At 41.7% G+C, this 17231-nt stretch overlaps 1 protein-coding gene and 1 long non-coding RNA gene across 2 annotated transcripts in view; one reads left to right on the forward strand and one right to left on the reverse strand.

Moving 5' to 3' along the window:
* The window catches only part of PLPP3 (phospholipid phosphatase 3), a 64983-nt gene that overhangs the window by 718 nt on the left and 47034 nt on the right, over positions 1–17231 (forward strand). The window lies entirely within an intron of this gene.
* The window catches only part of LOC310764994, a 376088-nt gene continuing 359398 nt past the window's right edge, over positions 542–17231 (reverse strand). The window contains exon 2 of the long non-coding RNA XR_014549402.1: positions 542–16392. This is a non-coding gene — a long non-coding RNA (uncharacterized lncRNA). The remainder of the gene's footprint in view (positions 16393–17231) is intronic.

Here is a 17231-nt window from a genome sequence, read left to right on the forward strand (position 1 = left end):
CTCTCTCCCCCCTCTCCCCCATCTTAATTCACTTTCTTCGGATTTTATAAGAAGCCGTTCCAGAGGGTTGCACAACTATTTTTTCCCCTCCTTCCAGCGGTCTCTCTGCTAAAACTAACCAGTCTCCTATTCTTCTTTCCACTCTTCGTCTTTACTCTTTTGGTTGCTCACTTTTGCTCTCTCCTTTCTTGCTTTTTTTCTGTTAAAGAAACCCAAACACCACAAAACTTTGTGACTGGGACATAACAAATCTTCTGGAGCCGCTCTCTGCTTTGCAAGAAGACAGTTCTTCGGAATAGATTCCTCTCCTCTCCCCATCTTGCATCCTGCAAGCTTTTTTTTTTTTTCCTTTCCCCTGACCTTTTCTGCTTTCATGATGGGTTATGATGCCAAAGGATAAAAATGTGGGAGGAAAAAGCAAGCAGAAACAAAGCAAAGCGCTCCACTGCGTTGCAAAAGAGCTCTTAAGTAGCAATATATGCCGTACTGTGTGTACAAAATGCACTAGCTAGGGCAGCCGGGCGTTGTTGATGCCAAGAAGTTTTTTTGTGTTTTTTTAAAGGGCTTCATTTTACTCTAGGAAAGCACCCAGCGAAACCACAGAAACGTATGGAAACCCAGAGCAGCCCTGGTGCCCGTCCAAATAAAATGGATGTCCCAGCAAATGAGCTGAGCCTCATATGTAAACAAAGCATCTCCCATCCCAGCTGGCCCCCGAGGAGCAGCCAGGGAAGCAAGGCATGCTTTTCACTTGGCTGCTCCTGGTTGAAGAATAGGCTTCAAAGGTTCCCTCCAAAGGATTTTCTGTAGTGGGAAAGGGAGAGGGAGTGTTTTGTGTGCCTTTCAAAAGAAAAAGGAGAAAGGAACTGCAATGATCTCAAGAAAAGATCCAGTTAGCAGCAGTTGTCCTGAAGCTGATTTTGCTCTCACACCAGTTTGTGGCTGAAAGGTCCCCAGTTTTCCCAGGGAAGGGGTAAAAATGTGGCTTGCAGAAAAGCGAGGAGAGGTGAAGTCTGGCTGTGCTGTTTGGTACACACACACACAGAGGAACACACATCTGTGACCTGTCAGTGTTAAGAGTGTGCTGCATGTGCTGCAGTACTTGATCTGCTTTGAATTCTACCTTGTGGAGTTCCAGGGAAGTGTGTCTTGATTAAAACGGGGGCGCTCCTTCAAACGAGGGTTCCTGTAGTTGTCTGAAAGGGTATAGGAAACAAAGAAAGAACAAACTTTTCCTCTCTGTTAGGGCTCTTGTTTCTTTAACCCAACAGGAAAGCCAGCAGCGCTAGCTCTCCATGCCTGGAAAGGCTTCACCTTTGACATTTCTGTCTACCATTCAGCTGTTAATGGCACAGAAACCCTGCCTGAGGAAATGTTAAAAGGTGACAATCCTAGCATGTAGCTATGGTGTCTTAGCTAGCTTATGGTGGCTTTCATGCCACCATTCTTGATCGGAGGCATAGAGTATTCCAAAAAGGTGGCAAGTGTGCAGAAGCTTGGGCTGAGACACTCAGGTGGATCAGCCAACCTGGTGCCCTTCAGATGTTTGGGACAGCATTTCCACAGGCTGTGCTGGCTGGGGCTGATGGGAATTGTAGTGCAAAGGGCGTGTTAAAGGATGTCTGGATATCTGTTCCTGACAAATGTCTGTCTGCTTTAGGAACACTACAAACCATCCAGGGCAGAAAGATGCTCTCTATCTGAAAAGATTGCTCCTTTCTTCAGACTGTCAGTGCTCCAAAGAACTTTACAAAACAAACAGTGCTGTTGTCATATGGCGCCCGTTTTCTCTTGATAGTGAAGATATAGTGCTGAATTGCCCCTTTAAATAGATCGCCATAGGGAAAAGTAAAAATGCATGTCTCAAACTTCTTACTCTAAGTAAGCTTGGAGACACTGAAAGGATTACTCCCTTTTGAAGTTCTCTGAGTGTCCTGGCTCCAGTGATTTATTATGCTTGAGGGGTTGTGATGTTTAGAGAAAGAACAAAATAAGGATGTCTGTTCACCTGACTGAATCCAGATCAGGGCCATTTCACATTCAAGACAAAGGTTTTCTAATGAGTGACTTTACGTGTTTTCAAAGTCTTCCTCCTGCTTCAAATGTTTAGGTACCCTTAAAAATGCAACATGAGAAGCAACATAGCCATTGGCATTAAGAGGCTGTGGAAGGGAATCCCAGCTGGTACAGAATGGAATGAGGCACTGTAGTTTACACTAGTAGCATCTGGCTTTGTTGGGATCTGTAATAATGCTGACTGCTGTCCAATCTGCACAATTTGATGTGTATATAATAACAGTGCGTGTTAAGAGCAATTAAATCCCAAGAGCTGAATAGCTCTACTATAGAAGAACTTCAGTATAAGTGGAATATTGGCGTGTTCCGTGGCACTTGAGATGCTGCATAGGTGTAAGGCTTTGTTTTGGGAAAAGAGAATCTTCTCTCATTGTTCTCTTATGTATTGTATGATGAACATTTAGTGAACCAGCATCTTTAAAAGAACTTTGTGTCTGCTGCCCATTTCTCTTGAGTAGAAATCCATTGTGTTTGGTGAACCAATCAATAACCACTCTGTATCACTTAAGAAATTCTAAGGGTTTTTGAATGTGGAAATCTTCTTGATGGGTTCACGGTCATACTATTTCAGTTCATGTTAGTTGGTGTTTTGTCATTAACTTTAAAAGACGCAATATGAAGAGGGATTGTGCTCAATGAACATTTTTTAACACACACAAAAAAATTCTCCTCTGTCATCATAATGACCTGTTTATAGGGCAAAGTGCAAAAAAGAAAAGGGATATATCTGTAAACAGAGTCTAGGGGGCACTGTGGTGTAGTGGATGGCGTGTAATTCACCAAGGCAATTCATGATGGTACATTGAGTCAAGGACTTGAGTTCCAATCCTGAGCATTAGTTATTGGGAGAGTAACCTAACATTTGTGTGCTATACCAGCTATGCATTGTAAACAACAATGCTTATTAATTTTTGAAACATTAAAAAAGAGGAAACAGTATTGTGGTAACAGCAGAGGGGGCGAATCACAGTTATAGGAAAAAGTGCGTAAGAAACAGTAAGCTGAGTTTGATAGCTGGATTACATCATTTATAGTCCAGGGACAACTCTGAAAGATATAACAGATCTTTGTCTTGGGCCACTCTACTCAATGAAATATGGACATAGATGGTGCATCTTTGTACAGGTATATTACAATGAGATGACTATGGAGTGGCACCTTAGCGGCTAATTAGTTTACATGATACAAGCATTTATAGGCAATACTTACTTGGATGTCTGAAGTTCACTGAGAAAATGCTAGGTAGGTAAAACTCACAAGGATCAAATTAACAAGGTGAGAGCTAACAACAATAACACATCTCTTGACTACTAGAGCTCTCCATGTATCTACTATTGAATATTGTTAGTGCTTCAGTAATCATATTGCCATGAAAGCTTATGCCATAATCAATTTCTTTAAAAGAGTTGGGATCTTCTGGAAAACAAGAAAAAGATAAAAACAAGATACCACAAGACTATGGTTTTTGAAGGCAGCTACCCCTCTGGAAACACATTAAACTTACGTATTACAAATTTCACAAAGTGAAATTTTATGCACACTTGCTTGGAAGAAATGAATTCTGGGAGCTTTACTTATGACTGAACCCAAATAGGATCAGGCTGCGAAAATTGAAGAGAGTTGTGTCCTCTCCTGTGCTTCCAATGAGGCACTTGCCTCAGTTGTTAAGCCAATGCGCCATATCTTGTCATTCTGCCCCTGTACTCCCAAGTAGCTACCCAGCTGTGAATATTTAGTTGTAACATGGTATGAACATCTAGCAGGGTCCGGTATTGGAAGAAAGCTACAGGACTGCAAACAACTTTTTCAATGAATGGTTTACGTGCTGAAGAATCTTTCAGTTACACTAATGTTACAAAATGAATGGATTTCCAAGAAAGAAAAGAAGAACACAACAGCATGTGACTTTAATTATCCAGATACCACAGCCTTTTAACACTGATTGTTTCTGCTTAGAGCACATTTTTCTTCATACTGTCAGTTTGGTTTAATTTTTGCAGTTTATCGTTCATCTGTTCTCTATTATCAGGCACAAATATATTAGGCAGAGAGAGAGAGAGAGAATAATAGCTTTTTGCTTTATAATCCCACATGAATATGGACCTGTGGAAAAAGTTTCATCCTCTAGCGTTTGGAGGAAATGAACTATTTGATATGTACAGCATAAAAGTGATTAGTAGAAACATAGGATCCTTCATCCTAAGAACATAAGAGGAGTCCTACAAAAGCAGACCAATGGCATATCTGATCCAGAATTCTGTTCCCACAGTGGCCAACCAGATGCCTGTGGGAAACCCTTGAGGAACTGGTATTTGGTATCATACGGCCTCTTATACTGGAATTAAAAGCCTTATCATGCATGAAATTGTCTAATTTGCTTTTAGATCTTTCCAAATTGGTGGCCATCGCTACACGCTGTGGTAGTGAATTCCTTCGTTCAATTAAGGTGCTACGCGAAAAAGTACCCCTTTATCTCCCTGCCCCATCTTTTCTCCAAATTAAAAGCCCCAAAAGTTGTAGCCTTCAGCCCCCTTGGTTCCCCCTTTCTGCATCTTTTCCAGCTCCTTTTTTGAGGTGCAAAGAGAGCGTGCAAGGGATCAGATTGCATGACTATTTATCCCAGCCTAGGGATAGCATTGTCAGCTTTCCAGGAGTGCACAAATCATAGCATTGTAGTGTCGGAAGGGACCACGAGGGTCTTCTGTTCCAACCTCCTGCAATGCAGCAATCTTTTGCCCAATATATGGGGCTCGAACCCACAACCTTGAGATGAAGAATCTGTTGCTCTACTGCAGTGTTTCCCAAACTTGGGTCTCCAGCTATTGTTGGACTACATCATCCCTAGCTAGCAAGACCCATGGTCAGGCATGATGGGAACTGTAGTCCAAAAACAGCTAGAGACCCAAGTTTGGGAAACACTGCTGTGCCAAATGAGTTATCCCAGCTGCCATCAATATGGTGTGGGGACCAGGTGTGAGAACCTGCTAGCAGATATTCACAGCTCTGTAGCCAGTGCCTTGTGGTCCCCCCCCACACACTTCACTTGTTCACTGTGCTATAACAGTGACTGTAGGCCTGGACATATCAAACAACATCTTCAGAGTGGTAGTGATACATGTGCACATGTGAGAAGAACAAGGGAATTTACTACCTGCCCTGCGTTTAACCATGCCATTAGCACCTAACGCAGGCAACTGCATATCTTCCGAGAGATGCACGTGCTGTTCTTGCATTGGGAGACTGCCAGCACTCTTCCACACATCGACAATCCCAGGATGTGCGGAATGTATGCTACTTTGCTTTTAGGAATGTTTCTAAGAGCATTTAGCCAAGCATGTAGAAGCTCCCTTCAGACCTCTGCACTCAGCGCAGGAGGATGGATGGACTGGGTGCCCCTAGCGCACCTGGAGACATTGGGGGTTGGGCCAGCGTGCACACTGCCATTCCTCTCCCTAGTTTGAGCTCTCCATTCCTTTTGAACACTTGAAGAAGACTCAACTCATTCAGTCATCCAGATATGTGTAGCAAGTGCACTACAATTACATAGTGTACTATCAGTGATGGGAATGAATGAGCTTCTTAAATACCTGCTGGGTGGCAAAATTATTCTGTGCTTCAGTATTTAATCCCATGGACACTTACATGGAGTAAGTCCCCTTGAAGGTTTTTGGATTTATTTCTAGATAAACATGGGTAGGATTGTGCTATCAGCTGCATGTCAAGAACAAAGGTTCTTGGGAGCTTTTCAGATGATGTATTGTTAGAAGTGCATTTCCTCCTCAGTGCAGGTTACATATTGGAGATATTCCTGCAGGATTGCAAAAGCACTTGATTCTGATCTAATCCTAACTTGACACATTGCTTTTCACATGACTGTTTGAAGCAACAAGTGCTTTTTAGTTAAGGAAAACCAGAGCTTGTTGGAGAAGATCTAGTGTTATGTTAAATAACTTTTGTTCAGAGTTAATGGATTATTGAAAGTTCCACCTGAGTCATAACACTGAGTGGCAAGTTGCTATTCCTCAGCCTCCAATATCTAAAACAGGAACAATAACGCTGTGAGTGAAAATTAAGTAAAGATGGTAAAAGACTTTGCATATTCAAATTAGTTCTCTTTTATTATTTAGCTAGAACATATTTAGCTTTCAGATAGAAACCAGGTATAGAGATGCTAGGCTGGTTGAATATAAGGAATTTACAGTGAAATCTTCTACACATGTACTTAGAATCCTACAGATATTTTACCTGGGAGTCAATCCTGAGCAAACATGTATGAATTGCACAATTATACTTACAAATTTGGAATGATGGGTCTGGTTTGTATACGTCTTCTTCTCCTTGCCATCTTAGTAATAATTCATTTTCTATGTCTCACAAAAGCACCTGAATGTTCCATTTTATTATTCACAGATGCAGAAGAAAAAAAGAAAAAATAATGATTATAAAAATAAATCCTGTGTTGGACTATTGTTTTGCATAGACTACCTGGAGCCAACTAATAGCAGGAAAAACTAAGTCTTAAATTTCTTATGATTGGATGTCAGAAATAAATGGCTACAACTGGTACTTACAAACTACTCCTAGTGTGAATTAATGTTTCTTCTCATGTTCTACTCCTAATCATTAAGAAAACTGTTTATCTGAATGGTGGAAAAGTTGGATTTTGATTAAGAATAATTAAAGTCATTAATAAATTTCCAGGCAAGGACTTTATTTACTTACTATTGATGAATTGGTTGAATATTTTTTGTTTCTGAAGCCCTTGTTTCCTACTAGGATTATTCTTCAAATAGACCTCATCATAGAAATGTTTGCCTATTTAGTTTAGGACTGTTTACAGCCCTGTGAGAAGTTATGTCAGAGATGGTTGATTAGATTAAACTTTATTTTTTCCATGGTTTTGCTTTTATTTATATCCTGAATAACTTGAGGTTTTAATAGTGGCATTAGATATTCTCCAGGCTTTTTACAACTCTTTGTAATATAAAGCATCTTGCTTGATTTTGTCTGAGGCTTGCTGAAACACTTTCAATGTTTGCTCCTCTTAGAAGGCCAGTATTTGGACTGGCAACTTTGTATATCCATGTCACAGTTGCCATCCAGATTCAGCTACTGAGCTTTATTTTATTATACCAGCCAATTACTCAACAAGAGCAACCGAGGGGATAACGAGCTGATAATGTGCTTGCTATCTCTTCTGCTTGTGTGAGCTCTGTTGGACTTAGTGGTTTGTAAGAATAACTTCCAAAGTAAATGTCATCCTAAAGTGTTGGTGCCTGGAACAGAGGACAAATGCTATATGGGGGATGTTGAGAAATAACGGGTCTCCTTTAAGAATTTTGGATTCCTGAATTGATTTAATAGCCAGAAGAGAAAGAATAGACAGGAAACGGGTCTGCAACCTGAAGTATATAAGATCTCATGAAATCAATAATTCACTAATCTAGCTTGCTTTCTATTACATAATAAATCCATTGCTCATAGTTGGTACTGGAGCATATGAAATATTAGTTCTGCTTAGCCCATTTCTGTGTTTCATCATTAACTGCATCTCACCCTAAGGCATAAGAAATGTTCTTCTATTGAGACAGCTGTTTGGTTACTCCAAGGCTGGGAAGCCTATGGCCCTCCAGAAGTTGGACTCTAATTCCCATCAGCCTCAGCTAGCAGGGCCCCTTCTCTATGCTCCATGGAATAAAATGGACTCCCCACTTGCTACTGATGTTGTTATAGCAGCTGTACTTCCCTACTGCCAGTTATTCAAGCTGTGATCAACCTGGAGAAGCACTGGCAGCCGCAGTCTAAGATTATGACAAATTTGGTATGTTTGATTCAGCATTGATTGCTGGTTCCATTTACATCAGCAAATGCTTGTTCTGTATCATAATAAAACGAGCTTTTTAATATAGATATTGGTTATTCCTGAGAAGTAAGGCTTGTGAAGGACAGGAAACAGTCTCAAAACAGTAAGGAGGAGTTTTGCAGCCCCTGGCAATGTTGCCCAGTTCTGCTTTTTTCCTGCCATTGCCATTTTTCCAGTGCCTTTTCACCCTTCTGTGTACCAGATATAGTGGAACCACAGGATATAAATAGCCCATGCTCCCAATATTCACTCAAGCTGCAAGGGAAAGGACTTACCCTCTAGGTAAGCCTGGGAAACCAATCCTGAAATGCTGGCGAGCATTGCCAATCCTTGCAAACAATACTAATTTCCCAGTTGTTTCAATAGTCTGAATTGTTTTAAGGCAGGTTCCTATTGGCACTGTGTTTCCAAGGTGACAGGATATTTGCATGCCTGATTTGAAACCACACCTTATAATAGGTTCTGATAACATCCCAGTGGGCAATCCATTATCAACATTTCCTGAATGGTGTGCCAATATGGTTGCCACTAGGAGAGAATAAAGTCCTTCTTGTTTTAGTAGCTCTGATGCAGTAAGACCTTATATGGGAATGATGACAACTCCCCAGTCATCCAGATTTCCCTTTTATGCTGGAAGGAGAATGGACCACTGAAACACTGGGGAGAATGCTTTAACACCCAGGGTAGTTTATGTTTGCATATTTGAAGGCGATGTCATGAAATAATCTTATGTACTTACATGAACTTTTGAGGAAGGGCCCTGCAATTTCACTGTTGTCGAAATTGATCTGGTGAAATGGGATCAGCACCTGAAGGCCTACATTGCAGAGGCACCGCATTGTGCCGTATTTCAAACATGCTTTCATTTCATTCTGTTTTTTAATCCCTTGCATATCTTGCAACTTTCAGCATACCAGAGTTTATACATTCCCACAATGTGTAGGCTCTTTTGCTGGTGGGAAACTAAGCCCCTTAATCAGGCTTCTGTGCATGAGGCTTTTGTTTTGACAGCTGTCAAAAGAAATTCAGAAGGTATAGCTTTCACTTGATTGGTGGATGATTCAACTAGTTACAAGTCTAAGGACTCTAATCAGCAGGAGAAGCATGTGAAATTGCCAGAAGTTGTGATTGCTTTGAAAAAGTAGGCAAGTGATAAAACAGAGAGTTAAGCCACCTTTAGATGGATTTGGCTGACAGTTTTTATGCTCATGGTTAAGGGAGAAAAAAACCCCCTCTAGTGACAACTTGTAATTAAAAAGAAAATCAAACTGGAGTAGATCAAATGAATCAGTCACTTTCTCAGTCTTGAGCCCCATAAAACTCTACTTCTTATGTTATCCAATAAGCTTTTTTAAAAGATACTTGTTTGACTGGGTATTAGGCCTGTCAGTGGAAGCTAACCCCAAAAGCCAAACTCAGTCTCCATTTTGATATTTTTTTTCAGAGCTAGAGCTGATGGAAATTGTAGTCCAAAATGAATGGACTGCACCAGGTTGGCAGGTTGACTCCTTTAGCTCATACCTTGGGCTGGAGTGTAACTATTAGGAATGTATATCACTATTATTATGTTCTGATTGTGAACCTGCCTTAGGCATCTTGTCTGATCTTTTGTCAATAAGTTTTATGGACCATTGATATATGACTCAGCCTGAAAATTCTTACTTTACTTGTTCTTGATTTTGCTGGGGAAGTTAATTGATTCAACTTGCAAAATAATGAGCTGTGTGTGTATATTGTATATGATTTCATCACAGAGTGTTTGCTTAGCAAGAGGACTTCCTCAATAAATTATCTTGGGACAATTCGAATTAGCTCTCCTCTGCATTATCAGTGCCTACAGGCAATGTGCTGCTGACAAGGTTTAGCAACATCTGACAAGTGAATCAGTGCATGATTGTGTTATCATTGCGTTAAAAGTTGCATTGTGTTAAAAGGAGTGTTGGTGAAGTAACAGAGTGCTTCTAAAATGATGGAATCAGAACCTATTGGTTAAACGTCAGAAACCTGTGGCTGACATTAGTGGATGATGCAAACCTCTCCCTTTCTTTTCATTACATTCATTCCAGACACCAAAGATCAGATGAGTCTTTTACGTACCTTTTGGCCGAGTTTTAAGAAGCAGCATGGCGCAGCCGGCAAGGAATAACAATTTTGATGAGACTGGAAAGAGGCGACCGTTTGGATATCATTGCAGAGTGGGCAGTAGAAGCAGGAAGGAAAGGAGTAGGGTAACTCACCCTTTACAATGTATGGAAGGTCCTATATTTTGAAGACTTTGTCAGCTGTAGTCCTGATGAATCCTGGGAAACTAAATGGGTGATGGAATGTTGAGGAGGGCACAGATAGGCAGGGAAATGACAGAGACCCTGGACTGGTGAATTCAGGGACCTCACAAATGAAGTCTATTCTCACCCTGGTGCATTTGACCTGATGCTTGTTTTTAATGAACTAGCCTGCCATGTTAAGTTAGCAGGTGCCTAAAAGGGGTAGGTAAGCTAAAATGGTGAGTAGGTGGGCAATTGTTTTGATTCTGAGGGACACTTGCAGCAGTGGGCAGTCAGTTGGAAACTATATGCCAGTGGGCACTGCCTAGCAGTACCCCTCACCACCACATCCTTCCTCTCTCTCTCTCTCTCTCTCTCTCTCTCTCTCTCTCTCTCAAACACACATGTCTTTGTATGCCTCATACACAGATACACATCCTCCCTGCCTCTGTCACACACTTAAGAGACACGTAACGCCACTCTCTCATACACAAACACAACTCGCCCCCCCACATATGTGCACTGTAACCCATCCCCAGCTGCATTGGAATTGCTAGAAAGGGCGCTGCAGGTGAAAGAAAATAATTGTCACAGCAATCTTGTGTCACTGATGCAGCTAACCATCACTGATGCAGCTAACCATCGCTGCATTGCTTAGCATCTAGTTCACACCTGGGCAACTTGTGGTCCTTGCCCTAATTACTGGACAAAACAGCAGACCTAGTGCTAGACAAAACAGTGTGTCCTATCCCCTCCCATGCCTCTCTCTTTAGGGAAAAGGGAGTGTAGTTCCAGCCTTTAGTAACATTTTTCAAAGTTTCAAGCACATTTATGCTTATCTACGTTCTCTTGTATTACAGTCTGACACCAGGAATGGAAGGGTGCAAAGTGTTATGACGTCCCTATATTGCAGGGAGTACCAGAATAAATTTTTAAAACCACCCCCAAAACCAACAACTGAGCTTACTGGTACATCTCTAACCTTCCTCTGATAGCACGGAGAATGGGCTCAGTTGTTTTGTCTGCCTTCAAGGATCTCTGCATGCTTTGCTGTGGAACAGGGTGGCTCTGGGTTGCGTGAGGAGGGCAGAAAGTAGAAGGCAGTCAAGGTCACAGAGTCTGAGAAACTTGTCTAGAGAGGATCCTGTATTAGTGGTGGTTCAGAGAGATCACCTTCCATTCCTTTCCAAGTTTCCCATCTAAAATAAATAAATAATACAGACACCTGTCAGTTGGAACTTCAAGAGAAAACAGTGGTTCTTCAGAAGCTAATTTTGTGTTATTTGGTGCAATCAGCTGCCTAGACTGCTGTGCTTCTGTTGATCACCAATGATCACCAACTTGAGGTTTTGTGGACAGTGGCTTTAGGAACTCTTTGCCTTGTAATATACTAGTATTTTCACAGATTGCTGCACACACACACCTTTTAGCTACCCACTGCACTATACAACAAGTGAGTGGCAAAACTGTATCCCATGTTTAAATACCAAAATGTTGTTCTTCTAAACTGGTCCTTAGTGCAATCATGTTGAAAACCTTTTTTTTTTCTTTTAAGAAAACCATTGAGTTGCCCAAGGGTCTGATTCTGCCTGTGCTAAAATAGTGTCCAAAGCATGCAAATTAATTCTGTTTCCAGACCTAATGGAGGCAGATTCCCCCTCCTTTTAATGAATTTGGTTAAGCATTTAATTCAAAAAGGGCTGAAAAACGGACAGAACGTGAAGTATGTGTGTGCTCCAGCTCTTTGAAATTTGTTTCAGTCCTGGGGAGGGGAGGCATTCCCCAACCCTCCCCCCCCCCCGCCACAAAAGTTGTTAGCAGAGGTCAGTCCCTGCTGTCCGTAATTTGCACAGAAGCCCGAGCTCGCTGTCTTTCCCACTGTTGCTTTTCAGTGCAGGCATTGTATAAGCCTGGTATCCATGGCAACCGGCCAAGAACTTCAAGCTAAGATCTCCTTAGCAAAAGAGAGTCTGTCGCCATGGTTTTGAGGAAAGCATTGAGAAAAGAATACCATAATCCCAGAAGGTTTTGGTAAACTGGTCATTTGAATGCAGTTAACAGTATTTCTCGCTCAGGCAGCCCTCATAGATCCTCAGAGGATAAATGCTTCGTTCCCCGAAAGTCTCCCCCCTCATAAAAGGGGGGGGGAGAAAGAATTTTAATTGATTACAGATAATTGATGCGACTCACTAAATCACTTGGGAGTAGTCTGACATCAATCATCAGTGGACTTTGTTCCATTGAAAAAAAATCTGTGGATCCAAGCCAAGTATTTGCCAGTTTTACTTGAGGTCCACTGAGGCCTGTGTGGAAATCCTTCTCCCGCAGAATCTCACACCCCCAATTATTGGAAAGACATATGAAGACTCTAGCAGAAGATGGCAGGTAGTGGTTAGTTAGTTAGTTAGTTAGTTAGTTAGTTTGTGGCAATTAAGCATCTAGAAAAGTTCTAACCCTGCCATACCTTACATCCGTCCAGTTCACTACTTCAGTCATTTCTGCCCATTTGTAGCTCACTTCTGGTATTGGGGCCAGAAATGGTGGAAACCTGGCTGGAGCAATCAGCTATCAGGAGGTAAGGCATAAGAGGCGAAAGGTTAATGGCCCCTTTTGCCAGCTCTATTCCCTACTTTCCATTTGAATAGGGTGGACACATGAATGATAGTCATGTCCAATTTGGCCCACTGAAGATTTGGGTTAAAACTCTGCTAAACTCAGGAAATGCACCAAGACTGCAGCCACACTCATTTTTTGCCCTGGTTCAAAGAAAGAGGGGAATTGCTTTTCCCTCTCCTTACATTCTGATTGGCACTAATTTGATCAATGCATGCACACTGAGCAGTGGGGAAAAGAAGACAGACTCATCGCATCTTGGGAAGCTGCTTATCAAAAAACAAGTAAGAGAGAAGGAGAATGGGAAGTTTGGAGGTGGCATAGAGTCTGCTACCTCAAGTACTTCCTATTTTAACAAGACAGACAAACCACAAGCCACAAGTCACCAAAGGTAACTGAGGCACAAACCACTCTGACAACTTGGTGAGCTGAATCTTTTTAGTGCCTGAACTTTCTTCTTTGTTGTGGGTTTGTTTTCTGTTCCTCTTTTACTGAAGTCTATGATGGTCTGAGAAGAATGGTAAGGTAGGACAGAGGTTTAGCTTGGTCCTGCTGGTGGACCTTGTTCTTTGAATCTTGCTCATGGTACTATGTAGAATCCATCTGCCTTTAGTAAGATTGGATGGTGACACTGGTTTGTTCCCTTATTTTGCCTTTTGACATGGATTTCCTGACAGAATGATTTGGGTGTATCGTAATAACTGTCACTTCTGTTCCTGGCACACTTTGTACCACCTGGTGTTTGATTAAGATAGACCAACTAATGCATTCCTTGTAGTTAATGAAAGTGGGCATAAGCAACATGGTGCCCCCCATATGTTTTGGATGACAGCCCCCATAATTCCTGACCATGGGCTATGCTGGCTGGGGCGGATGGGAGTTATTGTCCAACAAAGTCTGAAGGGCACAATATTGACTACCCCTATAGGCACTATTGCTGATGGTGGGAGGCTAAAGTGATAACTAATCTGAAAGACATGGAAGCCCTAGTTTCACTCTAGGATCCCTAAAGACTGTCTTGTTAGCATTGATCTTATTGAAGGTTTCGCTCTACCATCTATGAGACAACACTTTTCAGATTTTGGAAAAGCCAGTGCTCAATTAAATAAATCTTGTGAAGTTTACAAGTCCAACTTTGTCTCATTATGATGTTTATGCTTCTTCAGTCAAGTAGAGGAAGGGCCCCCAGAGACCAGGTAAATATTCCCATTAATGACTGTCTCATGAAAAACTAGAACCAAGGATTGAGGGCCAAATTAGACATCAATAAGATAAAATGCTGTTTTCCTCCTGCACTTACAATTGTCACAATATGGAACAAAAACTTGTACACCATCTGTGAAGAATGCACATTGCTATATGTCTATTTTGTCACAGGCACACATTACTGTGTAAAACCTTGTGTGCAGTTCTTCCTTCCTACACAGAGCTGGTACCTATTGAGGACAAAAGTCTTGTGTGTGAAGGAGCGCTTGGTTCTGTGTATTTCAAGGCCTTTGTTGAAATGCCATTAAGCGTTAGAGTAGCGTGTGAGCCAGCTTCTGAGAAAGAATACTTGCTCTCACCCTCCTTTCCCTTAAAAGGATAAGTTTTGTGACGTCCTTTTTGGGTTTTTTTTTACTCATTTGGCATGAATCTTTCACAAACACAAACCCATGGAAAAGTCAAATAGAATTTTGGAGGGAGCCCATTTAAGGGGAGAGAGAAATATCCTCACACGTTTTAAGGTTACAAAGAAGCTTTCTGAAGATTTGGCTATGTCTGTCCTAGGCAATGTATTCCAAAACCCAGCCTTTTCTTTTCTGGCATCACAGAGCAGACTGCACACCAGCAAGCATCTTCTTCAACTAATTCCCTGGCATGTGCATGATTAGCCTTTAAAGGTGATCAGTCCGAGGGCCAAATTAGGCATTAAATCAGGCTTTGCATTTAACCCACATGGTTGTTGTTGTTTTTTAATGCAGATAATAGCTGGGGGAGAGCTAATAATTATCAGGATAGCAGCCAGCGGGGAAAGGGATTTTTAACCCTTTCATTTCATGCTGCTTCCCCATAGAAAATCTTTCATCTGGAGGTTTGCATTGGGAGACACTGTCCCCTTGGCGCCAAGACTTAAATCGCACCCTCCCTGTAATCCTGATAATTATCACTGCCTGCCACATGTTGCTATTTTGAATCTTACCTCTTGTTTAAATGAACCACATAATTCCTGTTTATTTGGATCCTGGATAGGGGTCTCTGCAGTTGGTCACAAACCAGTGAGTCTTCACCACTGCAAAATTGGCAGTATGGTGTGGATACCAAGAGCGATAAAAACTGTTGGATGTGACTTGGATTTTTCCCCTTGGCTGTGGTTGTTCCTGATTCTCTGTAATTATTAGAGCAGGGAGATTCAAAAGCACAATTCTTTGCAGTGAGAACTGGTATGTGACATCAATAGGCTTTGCATCAGCTGATAAATTAGTTTCAGTGGGAGTAGGAAATGCTTGGAGAGTGTGGTTCCGATGAACTGATTCAGCACATCCACTGGGGTGCATAGCTCACATCGCTCCCCCAATAGTTTTGATAGCAGAGTGGAAGGATTAGGAGATTAGCGTGGCAACGCCCGCCTGCTTGTACTTAGAAGGATCTGTTTATAAACCCACTTTAATGTGCCCTAGCTTAGCTTGGACAATTGTTTACATTTAACCATTAGTAAAAATGATGTTAGTGCTGCTTTTGTTTACAAAACCATCATAGCAGACTCCAGCTATCACCTGTGAATGCTTCTTCCTGATTTTGATCTTCCACTTGTGTCACTGGGACCGAAGTTGTTGTAGTTTTGTTAAAGGGTTCCTAGATAGTTGGATCAATGGTTCAACTTGTTTAAGGACTTTCCATATGCAGGAGAGTGACAGTTGCCCTTCCATGTGCAGCCCCACCCAGTAGGAGCAGGTGGCAGAGTTTATGCATGTAGTGTTAGAAGTGTGTACCTGGACTCATACCTGAGCATCCGGCACTCGTGTATGTTCATATACATGCTGTTGTGTATTGTAGAATTTGCTGCCTGCTTAGATTGCAACTTTGCTGTCTGAAGCAGCATTTTAATATATTCTGTCACTCCTATTTCATATAATAAACCAAGCTTTCCTTATTCCTCTGTGTGAGAGCTTCCTGTGGGCATAGCAAGCACATGTCATTACTCCAGCAAAAGATCCTAAAGCTCTCTCAGTATATGAACATACATGAGTGCTGGCTGCACACATGTGAGTCCAGGTACACACTTGGAAGAGTAATTTAGCAGAGTTCCAAGCTGAATGCATATGTTGAGCTTTTTATTGTTGTTGTTTAGTCGTTTAGTCGTGTCCAACTCTTCGTGACCCCATGGACCAGAGCACACCAGGCACTCCTGTCCTCCACTGCCTCCCGCAGCTTGGTCAGACCCATGTCTGTAGCTTCGAGATCACCGTCCAACCATCTCGTCCTCTGTCGTCCCCTTCTCCTTGTGCCCTCAATCTTTCCCAACATCAGGGTCTTTTCCAGGGAGTCGTCTCTTCTCATGAGGTGGCCAAAGTACTGGAGCCTCAGCTTCAGGATCTGTCCTTCCAGTGAGCACTCAGGGCTGATTTCCTTAAGAATGGAGAGGTTTGATCTTCTTGCAGTCCATGGGACTCTCAAGAGTCTCCTCCAGCAACATAATTCAAAAGCATCAATTCTTTGGCAATCAGCCTTCTTTATGGTCCATCTCTCACTTCCATACACCACTACTGGAAAAACCATAGCTTTAACTATACGGACCTTTGTCGGCAAGGTGATGTCTCTGCTAGTTGACCTTAATTAATCCTCATATTTAGTTTCCTATAAAAGATGACATTTCACGTTTGTGACCATTTCTTGGCCTGCACTCACTCTGTCAAACCCAGTAATGCAAAAGAACATTTAGAAATGACAACTTTAGTAACTCATGGGAAATTTGAACTGTGTGTTGTTTGGATTTCGAACCCTAAAGCATGTATGTATCAGGTTTGCAAGAAATGATAAGGACTTGAAAATCACTTCAGAAAAAAAAGCAAAGCAAAGGACTTCAGCGCAAAGACCTTGGGCCAAACATATGGTTGCTACCCAACGTGGCATCTTTAAAGAAACAAAACGAACTATTTCCATCTTTATGTTGCATCTTCAACAGATGCTGCTAGAGGCTGATTACCTCTTATCATTTAACCTGGGGTGAAAATGCCTTTAGATCTCTGGTAGTAATTAAGGATAAAAGTTTTTGAAGTCGTTCTGTAATATTGTCTCTTTCTTCCTACTCTGTTAATTTTTCTGTTCTCCCTGCCTGCACACCCTGTCCCCCGCCTCTCACCGGAAAGAGTTCCTTAATAGTAAATTTTCTCTAGCATTGAAGTTTGGAAAACTATTATGGGAACCATAGACCT

The sequence above is a fragment of the Podarcis filfolensis genome (genome assembly GCF_964270895.1).
Source record: "Podarcis filfolensis genome assembly, chromosome: 6".
NCBI classification, from domain to species: Eukaryota; Metazoa; Chordata; class Lepidosauria; order Squamata; family Lacertidae; genus Podarcis; species Podarcis filfolensis.